Source organism: Aptenodytes forsteri, unplaced genomic scaffold, assembly GCF_000699145.1.
Source record: "Aptenodytes forsteri isolate BGI_AS27 unplaced genomic scaffold, ASM69914v1 Scaffold193, whole genome shotgun sequence".
NCBI lineage: Eukaryota > Metazoa > Chordata > Aves > Sphenisciformes > Spheniscidae > Aptenodytes > Aptenodytes forsteri.
The window spans coordinates 1,481,803-1,498,408 of record NW_008795405.1 but is presented as its reverse complement, the minus strand read 5'-3'; positions in this window follow the sequence as shown (position 1 = coordinate 1,498,408).

Below are 16,606 nucleotides of genomic sequence, written 5' to 3'. Positions count from 1 at the left end.
CCCTGACATAAATCTAAACCTGGGAAAACTCACGGTAGAGAAACATTTCAGTAATCCCTTTAACTTTGAATCTCTGCAGCAGAAATACCAGGGTGTATAATGCTTTCATGTGGGCTTCAGAGATGGATTTATAAAACAACAAAACACTTTTTTCAAAAAATAAAGCATTAATGTACCTTCAGTAACTATGGCTTGTCTTGCATTAACCTAAGGGGCAGATTTGCTATCTCTCCTCATATTATCATATTGAATAATACTCATAGAAGCCAATGGAACTACTTGTGAGTACAGTATTACTCAAAAAGGTAAGAAAGACTATCAAAGCCAAATCATATGTAAATAATATCCTTCAAAGTCTGCTGAACACGTCTTCTAGCCACAGAGCGCTAACATTTTAATTATCAATGCTCATATAAAAATGCTCACTGCAAAATCCCAAAAGTCCAAAGTTTTTGAATTAAGTCTGTAAAAAAATAAATATATTAGGTTGAAAATTATGGAAGGCTTTAAATAACGTATTAAGCTTCTTTTTTTGAGCACTAGAATGGCTCCAGTTGATGTTGTTAAACCTTTTGCAGCAGTGGTGGAGACATTTTTTAATAAAAGCTGAAATTTTCTTGTAATCTCTTGATTCTTAGAGGTTTTTGTGAAGACCACAAATACAGTAAGATACAAGGCAACATCGTAAAATTTGGCAACAACATAGAAATTACAATTAATGAATTATTTTGCTCGCAGTGACCTGTGAAGGAGACACGTTACCTTAACAAGATCTTGATCAGCTTCCTTTGGAACTAACAGTCTATCCTGGAGTTACCAACTAAACAGGGAATAAATATGGACCCTGTGCTTCCAGCACTTACACAGGCTAGCTCACCAGAATAAACCTTCGTAAATATTTTTGAAGAGCACGGTGGGCTTTCCACAGGAAAAACAAGATAATTGACCCAGACTCTGCATGTTACTGGAATGACAAAGTAAATCTTCACATTTACATTTGTGCTAATGAAAGGGGATGAATGACAGGGTAATCAAAACTTTACATATTTTGTAGTAATTAATTTCTATTACTTTTTAAATGGTTGGGGTTTTTTGATGCTAACATTCTCGAAACTTATTTTGTGAAACGTTTGCTGGTTGTTGGTGCAGCTGTAGCATTAACTAAATTCTAACATTAAATTCCTTTGTGTCTAGAAATACCCTTCTATTTTAAAGAAATAAAAGGTGCATTAAAGGGTAAAATAACCATCAACTGCCATCACAATGTCATCAGTGACCTCAGCAAAATGGTCTGCAGCCCATTAAATCATATGTTAAGTTTTCTCTCTGGGCTTTAGACCTTTGGTCTCTCTGATCCCTGTTCCTCCTTGGTAGAGCCAACCAGGGTTATGCTCTCCAGCTGCACGGAGCCAGGCTGCATACCTCAAAATGCAGCAGCTCCTGTAAAGCTGGCACTACAGTCTTTACCTAAGCTGAGGAAGTCTGTAATAATTAAAAAGGCAGAGAACTGATCACCATACCACTAAAAGAAACTCCTCCCTAAAGTTTTCTTTGACTAAGCGGTGTAGAAGATAACAAAAGCTCCAACATACAAAGTGTTATTTATATCAAATGATTTGTATTGAATTACATTCATAGGATGCTCAGATGCCATGGTAATGGACACAGCATAAAAGTCTAGATTAGATACTTCAAATAGATGTTTGTGAATAATATTATATGCAAATACTTCCATGTGCAGCACTGCTGCACCTGAAACTTTTGGAGCCTGAGTGATGCTTGGTCCTTCTCCCCTCCCTGTTAGCTCGGACCTCTCTGCAGCAAAGCCAAGATCTCAGCCTCGAATTCCTGTGCAAGTGCTGAGCCTGATCTGGTCTCACCAATGATGTCAATGATACAGGATAGATCTTAGTACAGGCGCAGCTTGGGAACGTAGGTTTAAATTGATGCTGGAGGAACACAGGAGCTGGTTCAGTTGACTTTCCAAACACTGCAGTTGTCCCTGAGAGATGGAGCAGCCATTTATGGCTAGTTTTGGGGGGAAGGGATATGGACTGCAGATGGCTTAGTGCTTAGAAGAGGGAAAGGTGGACCTGCTGCTGTGAGCAGTGCTCTTAAGGGTGACATCTGAAGGGGGAGCAGAGCTTTTAACTCAGAAATGGGGTGTCAGGGAAGGCGGCATTCACACAGTAAGCCAAGACATTGAAGGTTTTAAATATCTGGTACCTTAGTACAGGTAGATGAGTCTATGACAGTGAATATGCTTGGGTTTTCAGCTTCATTTTTCTTGTAAAAGAGTGTTTTTCTAAGCCATATCCCTAATCATCACTGCCCACATCTGACAAGCTCCATGTTGAGCTAGGAGGTAAATTTGACTTAGGTTGTTAACTGGTAGTTTCCAAATCATGTTATGAAATTACCTGAAATAAACAGTCCACTCCAGCTCAGCAGTGAACATCAGCAAATGTTTTTTTTTTCCTTGTTCTAATTTACAAGAGGAGTAAAAATAAACTAATAATAGTTTTTAGTTATTCAGCTTCATGCCGTTGCAAATCACAGCGAGTGAAGGAGGTTTGCACCAGGAGTCCCAGCTGACATAGGTGGGTGACAGCTAGGAGGGAGGGAGGGAGGGAGCTCTGTTAGACAAGGTGGGGGACCCCCACAGAGCATTCAGGTAGCAGGGTGCTGTATTTTTCTCTCCCATTTTTTCTGCCTCTAATACCTAGACAAGTGCTACACTCTCTCTTTCAGCCTGGCTCTGGGGTATTGTGCTTGGGAGAGAAGAAAATACCACTGAAAAAATAAATCCATTACAAGTTTCCTGGAAAAGTCTGGGTGCATTTCTCCAGGGAGAGACACTGTGGGGGCTCAGGGACTTGCTACTGATTCTTCCTGGTGCAAGAGGAGGAGCCAGAGCCTCTGTGCTGATTATAATTTTATTACATGCAGCACAATGTAGAAATTGCTCTGCACGACTACGAAAGACATGGAGAGGGAAACCTTGAAAGAGTCTGGCTTAGGAACCCAGGGAAAAGGCAGCAATTCCAGAAATGTTTAACAGAAAAGTGAGAGTATAAAGACACCATCATTAACATGGCTTGAAAGACAGGACATTAATGCAGCTGAAAGCTCTTGCTGGTCAGACCTGCCAGGACGTCCCCAGCTACATGGGTGTATCAGCAGCCAGAGGGGCTTTGGCTCTGTTGATGTAGGTACGTATAATCAGGAGGAGAAAGTGGAGGGAAGGCACAGGAGGGATGGAGACCAGGAAACAAAAAAGAAAGAAGAGAGAGGGGAGAGAAGAGAGAGGAGAGAGAGAAAAGGGAAAAGGAGAAAGAGAGAAAAGGGGGGGGAGAAGAAGAGAAATGGGGAAGGCGAGCAAGCGAGACTGTATTTCTATAATTACTGTGGATTGGCTCGGATTAAGGGCAACTAGCTATCTCTTGGTTTTTCCTTTTTATATAACAACTAATCTCCTTCTAATCAGTTATTATTAAATCATATTCCATTTTTAATGCATTCACAGATCATTGGTGGCACAATTTGGACATCTGGACAGATAATTGAATAGAGATAATTTATGTAAATGAGGAACAGTTGTGTACAGAGGTGGGGGAGGGGAGATTTCAGCTCCCGAGGCCAGTGACCTCATGAGGAGTCTCCAAAAGCTGCCCTTGCTCCCTGGGAGGACTCAGGTGCGAGGGGGGATGCTGGGGATATTTGGGTATTGTGTGCTGGATATTAACACACGTACAAGAGGCCATCAAGCCCGAGCTGTCTCACTTGACCCAAGGGACCAACCTGTGTTGAACATCATTTCTCCCAAGGCTGAAGACACTGGCCAAATCCACATCTGCAGATGCCCCTTGCCTCCCAGGAAGAGGTTGTTTCTAACCCAGATCTTTTCACCACCCCAATTTACAGCGTGATGCCCCAGCGCTGCACTGACCCGTCTGTGGGGCTGAGGCAGCGGCACAGGAGCTACCCCATCTCAGTTATCCCAGCTGGAGCCGAGCAGCTCGGGGAAAGGCCCTGGGCTATCCCAGCTGGAGCCGAGCAGCTCGGGGAGCTGGGTGATGATGGTCTCTCCCCGGGAGTGAGACCCCAGCTCAGCCTGCTCGGGGGAGCTGGGTGCCCTGAGCCAGGGCTGAGGGACAGAGCAGACTTGGCTTAGACACAGGCACACCAGGCTTCACAAATGACTGAGTATAATTTCCCTGTGACCAGCAGCTGCTATCTTGCAAAATTAAAATCTCTCAACAGCTAGCCACCCGTCAGCAGCACTGCTGGGTGGATGAACACCAGCAAGCTGCCAAGCCTAGTACCCTGTGCAGGCCCGATCTTAACCTCGGGGACTATTTCTTATTCCACAAAAATGCCTCTGTGCTCTTTGATAGACGTGGTCTAATCCCTCATTGCTTGTCTTGGACCCTGACTTTGTGAATCAGGACAAACTTATGTAGGTAGCCTTCAAAAAGAGCTTTCATGATCAAAGGCAATAGCCAAGCACCACAGAGGATCTGGACTAAGGCATTGTGTTAGCAGCAATAGGAAAAAACTTCCCCAAAATTCCTGCTTATTGTCATCTATATGGGAACTATCAGAATGAGCGACTGGACATCTGTAGTCAAATAACGTCCAGAGAACACAATGCGGCAATGGGATTCATCAGACCCAGCGTGAATACCTACAGTGTAGGGAGTCTACATTGAGCACATTCCCATTCTAGCCAGAGGGCTCTGGTCAATAGGCTCAATAGAGCCTAGGGCACAGTGCATCTTATCTTGAAATAGTTGTCCACACTGGATTAGAGGAATTGCGTCTCCACTGATTTTATTGACAAGATAATTTGATTACAAAAGTAGCCCATGACTAGCTCAGGTGTAGACATCTAAAGTTAGGCGAGATGGATGCCACTCTAAGGGGGACAAGGTATTATTCTGCTTTTGCAGTAATGGAACAGCACAAATGCATACTCTTCTGCCTCAGAACAAGGGCGAAGATTAAAAAGAAGTTCTTGTTCCGGGCTGTGGTTGTATTATTTTTCTGCTACATTTGGATGCCACAGAGCTAGGTGCTGAAGAAAGAAGCATGATAGATAAATTTATCTTCCAAAGGGGGAAAGAATGCTAGACTCAATTGCTGTGGCAAAAATCTAATTTCCATCAGTCGATCATAACAGGAGGAATTTTGCTGTGCATACTGAATTGTCTTAGCATTATGGAACTGTTAGAGGAAGGGAACACCACAGATGCATTCAACGTGTGGGAAAACTACTCACAAGATTTGTTTGTCAAAATAAATTCAGGTTGAATTGCCAAGGACACAATCCAAATGAAATGAAACTGGTTCAAGTGACCTTCTTGCCCTGTGTCAGAAATACACTCTGCTTTGTTCAGCTCTGTGGTTTATTTTTTTTTATTAAAAAATTCCCTTTTCAGGTCTGTTCTTGAGGTTCTAGTTAACAAAATGCGAAACTGCCACTGGGAAAATTATTGTGAATTTTCAGATAGGAGTTATCAATGAGAATGAGAATGCAGCCAGATGACTGTAAATAATAGGCTCGGAGTGTAACTGTCAGGCTGGGACAGAAGTTCTCCAGCAAGGAGAGTTTAAATCTGCCCTTCTTCAAGTCTTCATAAACAATGGAGAACGCAGACCAAGCTGTGTATTAATGCCATTTGCAGGTGATACTGAGTTGGGAGAATTTGTGCCCATCAGGGAGAGAGAACCAGAATGCTGCAGCAAAGAGAACATAGGTGGGAGTCAACTCAGCAAACTGTCGTAGGGGGAAAATCCCAGAGCCAAAAATATGCCTGAGAGACAGACAGCTGGACAGTGAGAACAGCTGGAAATAACAGTTTGGTGTGATCGCAATGTACATTTGCAATATAACAAAGCTCTGAAAAGGATTGAAACAGCTCCACGTTCAGAAGCATGACATTGTGGAGCCACCCATTAATGCTATATTGCTCTAATGTTGAGTGAAGATTCAAATCTTCTGTGCAGTTTTGTGCATTTGGTTTTTAAGGAAATACTGACAAACTGAACAGAGTCTGGAGAAGAGGAAAGAAAATGACTGGGAACTTGTGGTTTTGGTCTGTGAGCCATGCATAGATGTGCCTGACTTTCTTAAGTGATAACTAAAGGAAGGGGAGTAGTAATCCCTCAGCTACCAGAAAGGTACAAAATCTGATGAGGAAGACTAAAGATTTGGGCTAGCACCAGGAACAGGAGTGGTAGTCACTAAGTGAAATGTAGATCACAGCTCACCTATGCACAGGATAAAGGTGAGCACTGAGAGGGGATGGATGACATTAGACTGTAGACATTTCCCCAGAGTAACTGGTAGGACTGTAGGAGCTCTGTCATAGGCAACATTTAATAGATTAGATGTTTTCACTCTCGCACACTTGCCCGCTAACTGGTGGTAGCCACCAGTGCCAGACACAGGAGCTGTGCAATGCTGCTGACCCCTTGCATCCTGCATGCTTGGCTCGTACGGGTCCTGGTGAAGGCATCTGCACTGCAGGAAATTCGTACACCACGTACCACATCCTGTCCCAACCCTCCTCACCTCCCTCCCCAACCTCTTTGACATGTTTTCCTGCAATCTTCTGTACACTCTGTGTCTTTCCTGATACTGCTTTTCCTTAAGCATACTGGGGGCTGCTGAATGTCTTAGGGTCTCAAACCGTTTTTCCTTATGACCATTCAACTGTTTTGGTAACTGCTAATATAGTCTGTTAAGAAGGAACTATCGGGGGTTTTTTTGTTTGTTTTAATCATATTTTATAATATTAAGCCCTCTTTTCTGTTATAGTGGAAAAGCTTCTTAAGAAAGGGAGCATTGCCGTGTGTCCTAAATGTATCCAGTTTGGAGAAGTGTATTTCCTCTGCAAACTTACTCAGTAGCCAAAAATCTTTGACATTTATCTCCATTTCATCTCCAGTTTCCCTCACTTCATCATGGACTTAGTCAACTGCGTTTTCCCAAAGGAGCAGGTGGGCTGTGATGAAAATGCAGACTCAGACATAATTGACTCTGAGAGAGCTTTGAAGACTAGAGCTAATATCCTAGCTTGGCAGACAATGCAACGTGAGAATCGGCACAACTGCTGGAACATGACAGTGAGCTGCTCACAGAGGCCTGAAGAAAGATGGAGCCTGGGAATGCATCCACCTTTAATCCCAGATACAGTGAATTTAAGTCCAAGGCCCATCTGGCCAAGGGACCATGATCCTCTCGTGGTCCGTCTCTCATCTCAAAAGAGAGCATGAAAGGCTGTGTGCTCCTCAGACAGACAAGGGTGTGTGGAACATCAAGTGTGATACAACGGTGTGATACAAGCATCCTGGCTTGTATCAGAAATCGTGTGGCCAGCAGGAGTAGGGAAGTGATCGTGCCCCTGTACTCGGCCCTGGTGAGGCCGCACCTCGAATACTGTGTTCAGTTTTGGGCCCCTCACTACAAGAAGGACGTCGAGGTGCTGGAGCGTGTCCAGAGAAGGGCAACGAGGCTGGTGAGGGGTCTGGAGAACAAGTCTTCTGAGGAGCGGCTGAGGGAACTGGGGTTGTTTAGCCTGGAGAAAAGGAGGCTGAGGGGAGACCTCATCGCTCTCTACAACTACCTGAAAGGAGGTTGTAGCAAGGTGGGTGTCGGTCTCTTCTCCCCAGTAACTAGTGATAGGACGAGAGGAAATGGCCTCAAGTTGCACCAGGGGAGGTTTCGATTGGATATTAGGAAAAATTTCTTCACCGAAAGGGTTGTCAAGCATTGGAACAGGCTGCCTGTTCCAATTAAAAGATGTGTAGATGTGGCACTTAGGGACATGGTTTAGTGGTGGTCTTGGCAGTGTTAGGTTTACGATTGGACTTGATGATCTTAGTCTGTTCCAACATAAAAGATTCTATGATTCTATGACTGTATTCTATGAACAGGAATGCATGGGGCCAAAGAAAGAAGGTGACAGAGGACAAACGTACAGACTGAAAATAGCTGGGAATAGAGAGAAAGGGGCAAGGAAAAAATTTCCAACCTTTACTTGAAACTCCATTACTTGAGGTGGATACTTATTCCAGCCTGATACATTTCCAACCTCCCAAGATTTCCCCAAGGAAATGTTGCAGAAATAGATACTTCTATTAAGGTACGTAAACAGTTTATAGTAAGTCTTCAAGCCATTGCTTGATTTAGATTTCCTAGCAGGGAGGAGCAGCACCAGCAGTCAGGTCGGTTATTTGGTGGTGATAGGGAGGCAGATGTCCATACCACTGGTTTAACTCTAGCAGCAATGCTCAGCCAGTCATGGGCTGGCATGGCAGTGATCTGGGTGGCATGCCCCTGCCCTTTTCTTTTAGCCAGATCCCAGAAGATGGTAGAGGCCAACACTTTGTCCATCTCAAGGGTTCGGTCATCTCAGGTCTCCATCATCTCTCAGGTCTCCATCCTGTCATCATTCCTGGTTAGTAAGCGTACACCGGGGTGTGAGTGAGGAGAGCAGTGATGTGTTCAGTGAACCAGTGGCACTTCCTTATGCCTCATCCCTCTCTGTGTACTTCCATCTCCAATATGGCTGAAGGTTAGATGGTGGATGTCAGAAATGAGGAGATGGACTCCTATAAAACTAGGACTGGAAGGGACCTGGAGAGGCTGTCTCTTCCTCCTCTCTGCCTCATGGCATGACCGGCTATACCTCTCTAATTCTTGACAGATGGAAAAGCACCTAAGTAATCTCTTCCAGTGTCTCCCTTGCAGTCTCACCCCCCCAACACCCCCTCCCGCCATTTTTCTTAATTTTGCTCCTAATGTCTAACACAGACCTTTCTTGCTGCAATTTCCCGTGGACTTACCTGCCTGCCATGGGCACAGAGGACAGATTTTTCCCTCTCCCTTTACAGCTTTGTGCCTGGGGATTTTCTTTTATCCTCCCTCAGTCTTCCCTCTTCAAGTTACACAACACCACTTCTTTCAGTTTTTCCTTGCAGGACATGTCTCAGATCTGTGATCATTCTCGTCGCCCTCCTTTAGACAACCTCCAATGGGTCCACATTGAAAGGCAATGCCAAAACTGGGCTCAGAACACCAGCTAAAGTCTCTCCAATGCTGATTCGAAGGAAAGATAATTTCCAGAGGTCATGACAGCTGTAGTCTTATTTATTCCTTACAGTAGGAGGATTGCTTTTTTGCAACAGCGTACTATTTTTGACAGGGCTTGTAATCTATTCTAACCCCTAGTGCTTTTTTGGAAGAACTGCTGCCTAACACCCCTGTTTATGCATTTCACTTTTTCTGCATCACCGAAATTCTTTGCATGGTTTCTTACTGACTTTCATCTATGTTTTTTCAACCACTTTCCCAATTTGCCAAGATGATTTTGAATGCTAAGCCTGTCCTCCAGTGTACTTAAAGTGTCTTCCAGGTCTGTGTCTTCCTGATGTGCCCACTCTCTCTTTTGTCATCCATGTTGTTAATTAAATCAGTGAGCAGAACCAGACCCAGAACAGATCTTTGTGGAGCTATTCTCAATACATCCTTTATTTTGATAGTAAACCACTGAGGACTATTTGCTGAGCACAGTTTTTCAACTAATTTTTTATCTCTCTAACAGTAGTTTCTGCTAATTTATATTTCCCTAGTTTACTCATAAGGATAGCTTTTGAAATGGAGCCTAAACAGCTTATTGAAGTAAAGATACACAACATCTTCTGTTCCTTCCTTATCTACAAGACTTGTTGCCTTGCAACAGCAAGAAATTAGAGTGGCTGGAAGGGGCTGATCCTTGACAAATCCACACTGAATGCAAGTGATTGTCTCATTTTGCCTTTGATATTTAGAGATAACTTGGTGATTTATTCCAGAATTTTAATGGGAATGGGAACTAAGGTGATTGGTCCATAATTACCCATCACCCTTTCCTTCACTTTTTAAAGAGCGATGCCTGTGGTTTTCCTGTACTCCACCACGTCTCTACAGGTTCTGGAAGACAGCCACTACTGACTCTGAGACTGCTGTAGCCAAATCTCTAAGTACCTACAATGAAGCTCATTACACCCAATGAATCTGAATGCATCTAACTCAATAACATTACCTCTACCATACTCTTTCCTTATTCTATGCCAAAATCTTACCTATTTATCACTGTTATTAGTTTCTCTAATATTATCCTCTGTCAATAATTTTCACTCCCTGTTGAGCAGTGATCCAATATTTTGCTTAGTCTTCCTCTTGCTACTAATGAATTTACAGAATGATTGCTTGTTCCCTTTGATTATCCTGCTACTCGCAAACTTATTTTATGCTTGGCCTTTTTGATTATGTTCCTGCATGCCTCTGCTGTTCTTCTATACTCACCTTTTGTGCTCCAACCTACTGCTTATCTTCTGCATCCTTCCTTCACAGGTGTGAGGTCAATGGGGAATTTGTGAACTAACCAGGCTGTTTTTAAAATATTTTTTCCTCTATTTCCCCTCCTGGATCAGAGGAAGACGAGGTGGCTTAGATAAATAAGGCTGGTGCTGCACGACCTTGCTGTTCTCCCATCTTGTTCCAGTGGAAGAAGAAGGTTAAGGGACAGGTTGCAGGTTGGCAATTGGATTAGGAGATGCCAGAGGCAGGGAAGCACAGGAGAGCTCTTTTTCCCACAGTTGTGTTTGTTGTAAAAGCAACTATTTTGAACATTATTAAAGATCATAATCATAGCTCTAATGACATTTGTTTGAAGGCAATGTAGGCTGCATCCTTGGCCTCTGCAGCCTGATGTGTTAGCCTGCTGCTCCAACCTGGGTGAAGCTGGTTGGTCTGATCCTCAGTCCACTAACAGTCCCAGGAGTGGGTGGGTTGAGGAGGGGTGAGAGACCACGGTGCTGTGCTGCAAGGAGGCCCTGCACTGCAAGGCACCCAGGGACAATGCCAGGGCCCCGGCATGCCCCCGCAGTGTGGCGCTGTCACCTCTCGCTATGCCACCACCAAGCCCTCCTGTACACCACCAAGCCCTCCTCCAGCATCCTGCCTCAACAAAACCGGGGGCTGAGTGCATGAGCAGAGGGCTTGGAGGGATGCCAGGGAGAGGTCCTCCTCAGCAACCCATCACATCGCCTTGCCAATGCTGCCCCACACCTGTGTCTTCTCCAGCATCCCAACACCAGTGTCCTTGCCCCTTTATACCCCCCCTTTTGCCCTGACAACAGGTCCTCCTCTTCCTCCTCCTCCTCCTGGTACCCTAGGGTTCTACGCAGACAGCTCCCCTCCCTGCGGTCCTCATTAACACCCCTCCAAACCGGCAGGCGCAGATACCACCAGCAGCTCCTTTCCCCTCCAATCCCCTCCCCTTCCCTTCCATAATCTATCTACATATTAAAATGAGTTTGTCCCTGATTTACATGCGTAAGAAGGGATGTAATAATGAGGACGTAGATTAGAAGATTTAGCACAATCGTTTGTGTAGATTGTGTCCCATCAAAGGGCAGCTCTGACGAGCCGAGATTAAGGAGCAAACAGCTGCCGCTGGAATTCAGTCCATTTGTTTGTTTGCTGTTTTCTCTCTTGACTCCAGCAAACAGTCTCATTAACATGCAAGTGATTTGCCCCTTAAGCCTTTTCCTGTTTATTATTGGGGGAGTTGCTGACGAGGGCTTTGTAGAGTCCCTGGCCCAGTTCTGAGAGATCGACGTGCAAATCAAGATTAAAATGGGAAGTAATTAAAAACAAAGAAGGGGCCACACACCTTGGTCCCCTCTTCCCTTTGAGGGGTCTTAAAGTTAGGGCACCAGGAGAAGGTGCGGGGTGGGGGGAAAGGGAACGCTGCCCACCACGCCTGTATGCCCTGGCGGGTCCCTCTCAGCTACAGTGCCGGGCTCTCTCTTTCTCCTGCTCTCCTGCTCTCCCCCCTCTGTCTCCCCCCTCTTCAAAATGTCTGGCTGTCTACTAAACTCATTTGCAGCCTTTGCTTCAACGGCCTCGTTTGGCAGCACCTTCCATATGGTCCCTGCTCACTCCCTGCCATGGCCTCAAGACACGGGGCAGCGTGCCCCGCATCGGCTGCTGCCTTCACGTGCGTGGCCTCTAGCCTGGGGCCATCCGTGCCCTCTGCCCCTTAGCAATGGTGTCCCCATCTAGCATCATGACCCCACCAACAGACCCTGCAGCCTTCAGCATCCGCGGTGGGTGAGGGACTGGGATGTGCGGGGATCGTGCAGTGGCCATGCTCATGGGCATGGATGGTGGTGCACGGAGGGCTCCTCATGCAAGGGTCTCCTGGAGCCACCCCGGTTGTGAAGGGTAGCTCAGGTCACTGGAGCAACACTGGGAACAAACGGGCACGGTGTCTGTGTTTCAGCAGCATTCAGATTCAGCTGGGTAACTCTGCCACAGCCCTGGGCAAACATCGCTGGTGCCCTCAGCACCTCTGAGGTGGCGCAGCACCAACCACTGCCACTCCCTGGGCTGTTCTGCCTCTTTGGGTCTGGGGTTTTAGCTGCCCAGGGAGAGGCCAGAGCCTGCTTGGAGGTGGCTTTGTGCCGACCCGCTGCTGGTGAGAGGGCAGGGACAGCAATGGTGCGCTCATCTGCCAGCTCCCTGGGTCCGGTGCACCCTATCTGCAGCTGGCTAGGGATGCCAACCATGAGGAACGGCACGAAGGATTTCCTGGGCTGAGAGGGAGAGACTGTCACATAAATCCCCTGCAAAGCAAGCAGCCCTTTCTCTTCATTTATCAGAGCGCCTGCTGTATCCCCTGCAAGACAAGTAAAAATATAATGAAGCCTAGAAACTTGCTCTGGGAAGCAGTAATGGTTATTAAGAGTGTGTCTATACAGACAAGCAGGGACAGATGCGGGTTTGCTCTGGCTGGCAGCCGGCTCCAGCCTGGCAGCATGGAGCTGTGCTGAAGCATGTCCACACCCAGCCTCATGTCTTGGTCATCCTCAAGGCTCCTGGCTCAGGCACAGCTGCTCCTGGACCCAAGGTGGCTCCTGCCCAGGAATGCAGCATGCTTGGACCTTGCTAAGCAGACTTGCACGTGCACGTGTGCGCGTACCCTCAGTGTCAGGATGAGGCTGTTCACCAGGTGCTACCACACAACACTGAATGGTTATGAAATTTGTGACCTTCTTTCATGGTTTTCTTAAGTGCCTGATGGTGACAGGCTGCTGTGCACCTTTCCATGGGGCCCAGGGCCAGCAGGAGCTCAGGACAGGCAGTCCGCTCTAGGCTAGCCCAAAACCCCTGGCCCAGGGGGCTGGACATTGTTTTCGGTGAGGTTACCCAGTTACCACTGAAGTTAGTTTCATGCACGACTGGGGAGAGACTGCAGCACTGCAGATATGTGATTGCAGATTGCATTGTAATGAACAGGTGTAGGAGAACCACGACGCGCGTTGTAAGTACTTTCTAACCTGAAGTGCTTTATTTTTATAATCTTGGGGTAGAGCTGCACAGAGGGTTGGTCAGGAAGACCTCACTCTCCACCTTCTTCCAGTTAGCTGTCAAGTCCAGAGAAGCTCACGGCTTTCGTAGGATCGACTGTTTAGAGCAGCAGTGCCTTCCCCTCAAACCACTTCTGCTACTTGCCAGGGCAATGCAGCAAGGAACGACCAAACCGAAACGTGGCCAGCCTCAATGTTATGGCATTGCACAAAGTAAACGAGGTGGTGGTCATGATCCTTACAAACACCTGGTATTGCATACAGACAGAATGACAGGCGGGTTGTTGTGAATTCCCTACTGTTGTTTCTAACTCATTGGCCAAAACAATTAATGAAATAGTTATAGCTTTTGCTTTTTCAAACTCAGAAAATGGCACAGCTTCATTGCTCACTCAGCTTTTTTTTGTGTTTGTTATGACAGTGCCAAGGGGGAGAAGAGCATTTTCCGAGCTGGGACACTACCTGCAGGACAGCAGAGTCTGGTACAGCTGGAGTGGCCAGTAAGGTTCAAACAATGTCAGGGATAGGAATAAATATCTTTCTTTTTCTGTCTCGTACCTGAATAGCCACTGGATTCCTCTGATCTACTCTGGCGCTGCCCCCATACCCTTTCTCCTCCTCTCCAGGAGGTAACTCCCCAGCCAGCGGCCAGGCTTCAGGGGTGCTCCCCTAAGAGGTGGCCATGTGCAGTCCCAGGCAGGCCCTTGGCTTCCCCAGCGAGGCAGCGCTCAGCCGTGCAGCACCTTGCACTCTCACCTGCCGTGCAGCCCTGTCAGCAGGGAGGTCTCCAGGCAGCAGCAGCAGCAGCAGCAGCGCCCCACCAGCAATAACACTGCCTCTCAGCACGATTTTTCGACCTGTAACAACTCAGCCCTGTTGCAATTGATTTTCAGTGCATCATTGAAAGCTGCTCCATCAGTCTAGCCCTAACAGATTTCTACTGTCTGCTTCTCTGGTTTTTGTTTTTTTTTTTTTAATTTCCACAAAGATAGAGTTTTGGTTTATAATGGGATAAGGGTTCTGTGGCCTGGGCACTTACCCTCATAAACGCCTGAGCCCTTTGTACTCAAACACAGCACAGTCAAAGCAACCGCCACTTCCTTGGGTGGAGATCAGATCTGGAGAACTTCACACTCCCAGACTGAAAGAGTTATAAGTGATTAAGAAGGGAGCTGATAATAGGAATGCTTAGTCAACCTTGATGTAAGTCATTTGAGTGCTCCAGCTCTAAATGGGAATGAGCCGGTGAAATCAATGTGCATCTGCAGCATGCCCGTAAATAAACAGGGAGCTGCAGGAGAGCACTGTTTGCCCGCAGCTCATGTCATCATCCATGACACCGTCACACAGTGCATCCCTCCCAAGCCGGTCCTCGGGAATGCGCTGATGGACCCCAAAGAGTGGGGCCAGTGCTTCAGCCAAAGGAAGACATGTGAGGGGGTCTGGGAGAAAACACTCATAAACTGAGGGAAGTGACGATACTACAGTGGTTCCTGATTCCCCAAAAATGAGCTGTCCCCTCAGGAGGGTCTAGAGATCATCCTGAGACAGCAGGTGCAGGAGAAGCTCTGGGAAGTGGTGGCTTTGCCAAGGGAACAGAGGGGACACCCAGTATCTCATAGGCTCTTGCATTATGTGTGCAGGGGGGTCCCTGCCCAAACCTCCTGCTGCAGTAATAAGCACTCGACTGAGAACAGAGCAGGCAGAAAAAAAAGAGGGGCCTCGTGGGCCCGGCTGCAGCGTGTGCCACCGCGTGAGCCGGGAAGGTGGGGGAGTCTCTAATCCCCCGGGGCCAGGCCAGCTGCCAGGATCCAGCTCGCTCCCCAGCATGGCAGCACCACAGCCCCTCTCTCGTCACCCGATGACACCCTTTGCAGGGCAGGGACTGCCTGCAACCTATCTTCTCAGGGCTTGTGCTCCAAATAGCTGCAGGCACAGAAATGCCACGTTTGATGTGCACCTTCTCTTGAGAGGTCCAGGGGGCTTTTGGGACCTGCATAGACACTTAGCAGGGTCAAGGGGGCAGGTTGTGTCTCCTAACTTGCCCCTCTAGTTGCTGGTTGTTTCATGCACCAACTTTGCCAAACCTATGCTGGGCTGTTGCTTTTCCTCTTTGTCAGGAATAAAGTATGAAATCATCCTTCTGGACACAACAGAGGGGTTTTTAATCAAAGCCGCTCCAATGCAGGCAGCTTCTCTTTTCAGAGCCGAGAGATCCGACTCACCCTCCACTGCATCCTTCTTCTCTCAACTATGAGTATTGTTGCATTACTATTGCTATTATGTCATAAATTGACGTCTTGTGTTCCTGTTTGTTATCCAGGGATTCTGCTCTAATCTTGACGATGGCCAACGCAGTGTAAATCCAGCACGCTGGGTGATAATCTGGCTACATTAAAAAAAAAAAAAAGGACTTTCTAGGCATAATCAAAACCTTTCACTTTAATATTGTGCACAATACTTTTACCGTGAAATTGCATTTCCCTCAGCCCTTCTTCTCCACAGCTCAGAAAGATACTGTGCTCTGTTTGCATTTAAACAAAGCTGGTGTTTGCTGGGATTTCGTGTGCAGGGTGCAGGATCCGGCCCCCGGTGCAGCAGAGAGCAGTTCACGTCCTGCACTCCGGTGACATCTGAAAGTTGGCAGGAGCCCTGCTCCCTCCCCGGTCCCGGCAGGGAACGTCTCCCTTCCGCCAAACAGAGCTCTGGAGGATGGGGGGTTTTTTGGGTTGTGTTAATTCCACATGAAAATTAATGCAATATGACTCATTTTTATAGGTAGTAATTAATACCTGTTGAAACTCCATTTTCCATCTACATATATCTTCATGCCATGAAGTAGGTGTGCTCATAACCGAGGTGGGCCTGGGTCAGTGAACACGAGGTGCGTTTCAGTCCCCCTTCTCAGAGAGACATTAAAAGCATACGAGTGCAGAAAGCACGGCAAACCAGGGAGAGAAAATGGGGAGGGTGAGATGATATACTGAGGCACGGCAGCACAAATATTAAGCAAGAAAAACGCCCACGCGTCACCGCCCGTTTTCTGCCCACCTGCCGATTATGCTTAATTAGGCGAGGAGTTGATTAATTTGAGGTAATTGACAGCTAATTACAGGCCTGAGGGCTCATTAACTTGACGTCCTGTCTGAGGAAATCGGCTGGAGGGGGGCAGGGGAGTTGC